The sequence below is a fragment of the Oryctolagus cuniculus genome, chromosome 8, assembly GCF_051225735.1.
Source record: "Oryctolagus cuniculus isolate XC-2025 breed Fujian yellow rabbit chromosome 8, ASM5122573v1, whole genome shotgun sequence".
Classification (NCBI taxonomy): Eukaryota; Metazoa; Chordata; class Mammalia; order Lagomorpha; family Leporidae; genus Oryctolagus; species Oryctolagus cuniculus.
The window spans coordinates 147,597,905-147,605,325 of record NC_142874.1 but is presented as its reverse complement, the minus strand read 5'-3'; positions in this window follow the sequence as shown (position 1 = coordinate 147,605,325).

Below are 7,421 nucleotides of genomic sequence, written 5' to 3'. Positions count from 1 at the left end.
AGTGCACCGGAAACTCCGCCAGCCCTGTTAGCATGGTGAACAGACTCCACCTCGCCCCGACTTGCTGGTCTTTGTGGCACTGTGGTGCAGACATGGTCGTAGTAAAAGCGCACAGAGCGAGAATGTGATTTTGCTCTGGAACGCCACTGTGAGTGCTGAAGTTCCATTCAGTAGACGGCAGATCCGCAACGTGTCATCACTGTGACGTGAGGAGTGACTCCTGTGTTGTCCCCCTGGAAATCGGGTTCCAAATGCAGTCAGTGAGCGGCACTGCGAGGGATCCCCGCCCTGGGGGCCCGAGCAGGGTCCTGGAGGAAGCCTGACCTGAGTGGGAGGAGTGGGCGGGCGAGTCCCCACGGGCGTCCAGCCGCCCTGCTGGGGAAAGACAGACACGCGTGGACCCAGTTTCTGAGCACCAACATCTCATACAGACACCGGGGCCCCCCCATCTCGTGCTGTGCTGGGGTCTCAGTCCCTGGGGCGCGTGTGGAGCATCAGACACGCAGGGAAGCCACCGCTGACCGAGGGCTGCCCCAAGGTGCGAGCGTGCCAGGCTGTGTGGCTGGGCGCCGTCGGTTCCAAGCGTTCGGGCCGCCGTGCCCACGACGTCAGCCCAGGACTCAGAACTCACCGTGTGCTCCGACACTCCCCAGTCTGCGGGGCCGGGGTGGCTGAAGAGGGGAAGTCGGTGACGAGTAATGACTTTTGTGCTGCCACTGGAGGTTCATTTAGAACCCAGGGGAGGACCGTGAGCTCTTCAGTGTGCTGTGTGCATTGTCCCGGGGACACCTGCACCCCCGTGGCGTGGACTCCCAGCAGCTCTGCGGCGCGTGGCCGGGGAACGTGGTGGTTTCGCTTCGGAGTCTATGAGGCACCACCTTCCCCTGTAAGACGAACGCTGTGACAGTTCCTCGGTCACTGGTTAAACTTCTTACCTTCCGTCTGGCTGCGCATCCTGAAGTGAGGAGGGAATCCCTGTCATCTGTTGTCACTGAATTGTGGGGGCGGCTGTTCCATGCGCTGGTTTCCCAGGTGGCTTCCCGCAGACGCCCCGGGAACGCGGTGTTTCGGGTTCCCTTGCCCTGTTCTGAACCAGGATCCTTTAGGATGTGACCTGCTGTACCATCTCCGTAGCTTACCGGGAAACAAACTTGTCCTTTTGTGTCCTCATTCTAGATGCTTCCCTAAGGAGCCAGGAGTTTGATTTTGAAGCTAAAAATCAGTGTTTTGGGTTCTTCCTTCCTCTGTGTCGTGTTATTCAGGAGAGGACAACGGCATGAGCCCAGGCGGGAGCGTGCGGATGAGTGCCGCTCCCGAGTGGATTTCAGCCCGCGTTCCTCGTGCCTCCCCACCTGCAGGAGTAGCCAGGCCGGGCCAGCGCCGTGCACGGCGGCTGGTCCTGGCAGGTGCCTTACCCACACTTCAGGAACCAAGAGGAACATGAGACGGCAGCTCCTCCCAAGCTGGGCGAGGCTCTCTGCCTGGCACTCAGGTGCTGCCATTTGTTAAAGATGAACCGGACCTGTTCAAGGCACCGTGGGGCCAGCTGCTGCCTGTGTGTGGCCGATGTATCCCCAGTGCTTGCCAGAGACACCGTTGAGCCTTGTACTGTACGTGCCCCTAATGCTGAGGTGAAATAAACCCGTGGAAAACGCCCGAGCTCCTGAGGTCTGTGGGGCCGCTCGTCTCCCGCTCGGCACGGGCCGGGGCGCCCGTCTTGTCCCGGAAGGTGGGGCTTCTGGCACGGCCATTCTGAGCCAGGGCCAGGGCGTGGGCTGCTGGGGAGGAGTCGGGGTTCCAGCCCTCCCCTCCCCTGCCCGGCTTCCCGGGGCTGCTGCTGGGAGCAGGGTGGCCCCAGAACCAGGCCCGGGAGGAGAAAGCTCCTCACACTCCCAGGTCCCGGTGAGGGCTGGGCCGCACCCTGCAGGGCAGCCTGGACGGGAGCAAGCAGAGGCGAGGCCAGGGCCTTCATCAGGGCGTCCCTGGGGGAGGCAGGCGCCAGGGCACAGCACACGGCTTAGGCCCTCCTGGGTGGGAAAACCGTAGGGCTTGGGGTGGTGGTGGGGTCCCTGGTCGCCTGGTCCCTGCAGGGCTGACCCAGAGTCAAGGCTGCCTTGGGTGTGGCAGTCGGGGAAGGAGATGGGTAGGGGAGGCTTTGGGCTCAGGATGGCCCCCCACCTGCTCCCTGGCTGCTCCTCCCACACCTGAACCTAGTAGGGCAAGGAGGCGCGACCCCCAAAGCATGGAGAGCAGGACCTGCTGGTACAGCTGGCCGCCCGCTGCCCTCACTCCGGAGGGCTCCAGCCGCATGGACCCCGTGGGGATGAGTGTCTCCCGCCCCTCGGGGGGCACCACCGCATGTCCTGCTAACATCTCCCCCAGGTTCTGCACAGGAAGCAGGGGCCGTGAGCAGCAGAGACCCGAAGGCCACCTTTGCTACCGGCGGGTTGTGCACAGGGACCCCAAGCCTGCCAGGCCTCTGGCATCAGTGATGGGGGCGGATCCCAGAGTGCGCCCAGCACATGACGGCTGCCGAATCCGCGTCCAGGGGGCAGGGCCTCGCCAGGGACCGCCCTCTGCAGGGCTCCAGCCTGGTCCTCCCGCGTGAGAGCAGAGGCCATGTCCTGCTCCTGGCTCGGCAGCAGGGGTGGAGGTCTTAGGTGCTGGTCTGGGCCCTGCGGCCCGGCCTCGGACCACAGTCACGCTTGGCACCTGCAGTGGGGATGCGCGGTGGGCCCCACACCCCCACGGAAGAAGCCGCTCAGGGCACGCGGACCCTCGGCGCCTGACTGGTCTCAGGCTGGGGCCCTGGTTATTCACACCGGGCAGCAGCATGGAACCGAGGGTCCTTCGGCTGAAAGGGCTCTGCAAACCGGCTGTTCTCCTGCAAGGTGGGGACTGAGTGGTGGGGAGCAGCAGTGCTGAATAGGGTCCCCGGCACAGGAGCAGACAGAAGCGCCCAGCCCCTGAGTCGGGCCTTAGACACCTGCAGGCAAAGCCACAAGGAAACGAAGGCGCCGGTGCACACAGCCACCCCCTGCTGGCGCAGCGGAGACCCAGCAGTGCCCAGCTCCTGCGACTTGCCTGTCGGAGCTTGCTGGGGGCGCGCTGGGCTGAGGAAGCGTCTGCCTGCTGCCGGGACATGCGACTTGCCTTCCGCCCACGGGGGTGGTCAGTCTGTCCACATCTCACACTCGGGGCCTGGCTCCGACCCGGACGGGATGTGGGCGTGGGAAGCCCCTGGGGTCCCCTGGACGCGGTGTCCCCGGCGTGTAGGTGTCAGCATGGCGTGGGGGCCACCTGTGCAGCTAACTTTGAGGTTACCCTTAACTCAGGCGCTGTGAGCCAGGCACATGGGCCCCGGAACATGGGTGGGTGGGCCCCTCCGCCCACCCGAGGCCCCCGAAGAAGGGGCGTCCTGGGCCTGGGACCCCACACTCACCTGGTCTCAGCCTCAGGCCCCCTGCAGCCTGTCGACTTGCTGGCTGCCATGCTGGGCAGGCAGACCCCCAAGGTGCCCCCTCTGGAGCACACTGGTGGACACAGGCCCTGTCCAGTTGTAAAGACTTGGAGGACTGTTCGGGAGGGGGTGCTGTGGAGGGGGCACCAGAGTCCACGTCTTCCACGAGGAATGAACGTGGGGGTCGCCCTGGCCCCCTCCACTGAGCTGGGAGCCGCTGTGGTGGGGAGCAGGGCCCGGGAGGGCTGAGTGGCAGGAGAGTCCCTTCCTGGGGCAGCCCTAGCAGCTGGCCTGGGTCCAGATGGGGCCCCGGGGAGACTGTCGTCCTCAGGCAGGGGTCTCCTGGTGTGAGAGACCTCAGGGCTGGCGCCCGTGTGCAGCTGATAGTGAGGTGGCCGCTCCCAGCCTCAGGGAGTGAGGGACTCAGGGTCACTGGGGGGGGGGGGGCTTCTGTGCAGACCCAGCGAGGAGCTCGTTCCTCCTTTAGATCACTTTGCAAATTCAGGACATTTTAGAATCTGGCTTAGCCCTTGCGAGTCGCAGGTAACAGGCGTGTAACGAGGCCGGCTGGTAGTAGCACTGAGCCGACTCAGAGCCCAGTCGTCTGGCCTCCCGGCTCCCAGCAGCGATTGAGAGCAGGGACGGTGACATCGGCACGTGGCACACACGCACTCCAGTGACCCGGGGAGAGGTCCAAACTGGGGACCTCGTGGGGACAGCCCAGGGTCTTAGGTAATCCTTGCAGACCCCCAGGACGCCAGGTTCCCTTCCTCGCCCTCTGATCGTGAGCCGGGCTCGCGTCCACCTGAGGTTCAGGGGTTGCCCACGGAGCTCCCACCCTGCGTGCTCACGGCCTCCACAATGTCCATCCTGCACGGGTGCAGCTGCCACCGTCCAAGGAGCACCCAGAGTCCCTAGGCCTAAGTGGGGTCCCCTTGAGGGGGCTGTGCCTGTGTGTGTACGTGTGTGTGGACAGGGGTACAGGGCGGGCGTCCACCATTGCCTGTCAAACAGGAGCCCAGAACTCTGCTCAGCTCTCCCACATGGGTGGAGGCACCCAAGGACTTCAGCCGTCGCCCGCTGCCACCAGGTGCACATTAGCAGGAGCTGGACAGGAAGCAGAGAGCTGGGGCGCTGGAGTCCCAAGCAGTGAGCCCAGCACCCACTCCTCTTCGGAAAAATTTAAGTTTTCAATTAAAATTTTAAGTATTTATTTATTTATTTTGAAAGGCTGAGTTACAGAGGGAAAGGGACAGAGAGAGAGAAAGAGATCTCGTTCTGCTGGTTCACTCCCCCAAATGGCCGTACCTGCCAGGGCTGGGCCGGGCCGAAGCCAGGAGCCAGGAGCTTCTTCCTGGTCTGCCACGCGGGTGCAGGGCCCCAAGCACTTGGCCATCTTCTGCTGCTTTCCCAGGCCACAGCAGAGAGCTGGATCGGAAGAGGAGCAGGAGGGCTGGCGCTGTGGCGTAGTGGGTAAAACGGGTGCCCGCAGTGCTGGCATCCCATACAGGTGCTGGTTCGAGTGCCAGCGGCTTCACTTCCGATGTAGCTCCCAGCCAGTGTGCCCGGGAGGGCATATTTTACCTGGAAATCCTACTGCCACAAGGTTGTTCTAATGCAGAAAGCTGTACCGAGCTGAACGGGGCAATGACACAAATCAGGACGCTGCACGCGATGCAGCAATGTCACGTGGGGAGCTGCGCGCCACGGCGTCCCACAGGACCCCGGCAGGGCCCCGGGCTGGGGCTGCACGTGGACGAGGACCGGTCCCTTCAGTGTCGGGCGGCGTCAGATGCACATTCAGTAACCCGGTAGACCCCGGATGCCCCCAGATGCAGCTGGTTAACTTAGGCGCCCGCCACAAACCCAAGCCACTCAGGAAAGGGAACAGCACGGGATCCACGCAGAACGTGAGGACCCAAGTGACGAGGACAGGTGGCGCTGGCGCAGGGGACAGGTGCCCTGGAGAGAGGAGGCTGCCCGTGCAGGACCCCGCCTCGGGCCACAGGGAGCACCCGTGAGGGGCCACGGCTTCGCCCGGGCCTGGGAGACCAGCTCCGTGTCAGACGCAGAGCGGTGCCGTGGAAACCTGCTCAGGTGCAGGGCGCGCTCTACCAGCATCCGGGGACTGGGAGCCGTTCCTGACTGCCAGCCTGGGTGAGTGCTGCCGCGTGGCTCAGCGTGAGGCTGGAATCCCTGGAGAGGGCCCCTGAGAGACCCCCAGGTCTGCAGCTCCCGTGCCTGCCCCAGCGCCCGGGTCCTCAGGAAGACGCGGGCGGCTCGCCCGGGCCCGCGTGCCGCTGCGTGTGGAGCCTGGAGCCTGAGCAGGTTATGCAGCTCAGCTCCGGGCGCTGGACTCAGCTCTGGGGGGATGAAAATCAACCAGGCTGCTGCTCTGTGGCGTTGCCCCATGCAGCACCGCCGTAAGATCTGCCTGCAGGCCCCCTGGAAAGCTGGCCGCAGGAGGGTGACAGGCCGCTGGCCCGGCCTGAGAAGCCAGGAAAGGGGCAATCCATCCGAAATGTGCTTGCGCCCCCCACCGTGGAATCCTGGTGCCACACCCCCGGGCCCAGGTCCCTGTGGCACGAGACACAAGCCCCTTGGGTGAAGTGCGGGCAGGGCAAGCGCCACGCCTGCAACGGGAGAATGCTCGCCCTTCAGACGGATTCCAGGCCTGGGTCCCACTTCCTTACCATCAGCTGTTGCTGCTTAGAGTTTTCCCGGGGACCCTCAGGTGACACGGCGGCTGCTGTGGTGCCAGCTTCTGCCCTCAGTCCCTCCCTTTGTGCATGCAAGTGGCCCTCAGAGGCTTTTCCCACCATCAGCAGATGGAGCAGACAAGACGGCCACATGGCCGGCCAGAAATAGCCCGGATGGAAGCAGAATCGGTGGCCAGTGCAGGGCTGCACTGCGTGGGCCACTCATGGAGCCACGGCCGCCAGTCGGAGGCGGCTGCTTGGGATCAGCCTCGGCCACTCCGGCCACCCCACTCCTTCCCTTTCCTGCCTTCTGCCCCCGGCTCCTGGGTGCCCCGGCTGCATCCCGCCCACTGACACCTTCCCCACAGGCACCGGTCACGCGTGGCCCCGAGCACAGCCTCCTGCGTGGGGAAGGAGAGGAAGGGACAAGGGACGGACGGATGTGGAAGACAAAAGCTTTCTGTCCTGTGGCTTCCCCCGCCGGGCCGGCACTCAGGGCACCGCCTGGGACCGCGCGGGGACAAAGAACGCTTGCTTGTCAGCCCCTGAGCTTTGTTAGCGACGGTGCCGGCGGGTTCCTGGTCGGAGCGCGGCCAGGCTGGGGGAGCCGGGCTCTGTGGCTGCCCAGTGGGCCCCGCCGGGACGCCCCCTCCTGTCCTCTCCCCCCTTCTGTCTCTCCTCCCCTCCCCTTTTTTCTCTCCTGTCCTCTCTTCCTCTCTCTCCTCTCTCTCTCTCATCACTTGTGCAGCTCTGACCCTGACAGGAGGGGGAGGGGCCTTGGGGGAGGGGTCCTGTGCAGCTCTGTCCCTGTCCCCGCCTCAGCAGGATGCCCGGAGCTTGGGGCGGCTGGTGGGGCCTGGGCCAGGCTCCTGGAGGGCCCTGCACACGGGGATGGTGCAAGGAGCAAGGGCAGCGGGGCTGTGGCCTGCTGGGCCTCTGTGGCAGGCGGTGGGTGACCACGGGCTCTCGGGGCTGGGGGCACGACATAGCCTTGAAGCCTGCTCCCTGGGGAAGAGCGCTATGTTGCTGGCGGGCGGCTCCCCGGGGAGGCCGTGACCATGGCCGCGGTGGTCCTGGCTCAGGCCAGCTGAGAACCAGCAGAGACCGGGACAGCTGCCTGGAATCCGCACCCCAGGGGCAGGCCAGGGCCAGCTCCCAGCCAGCCACAGACACGCACCATGCTGAGGTTAAGCCAGGGGCAAGAGCTGGGGCAGGGCGGGGCGGGGGCGGGGCCGGGCAGGGTCTGCCTGCCCGCCTCTCCC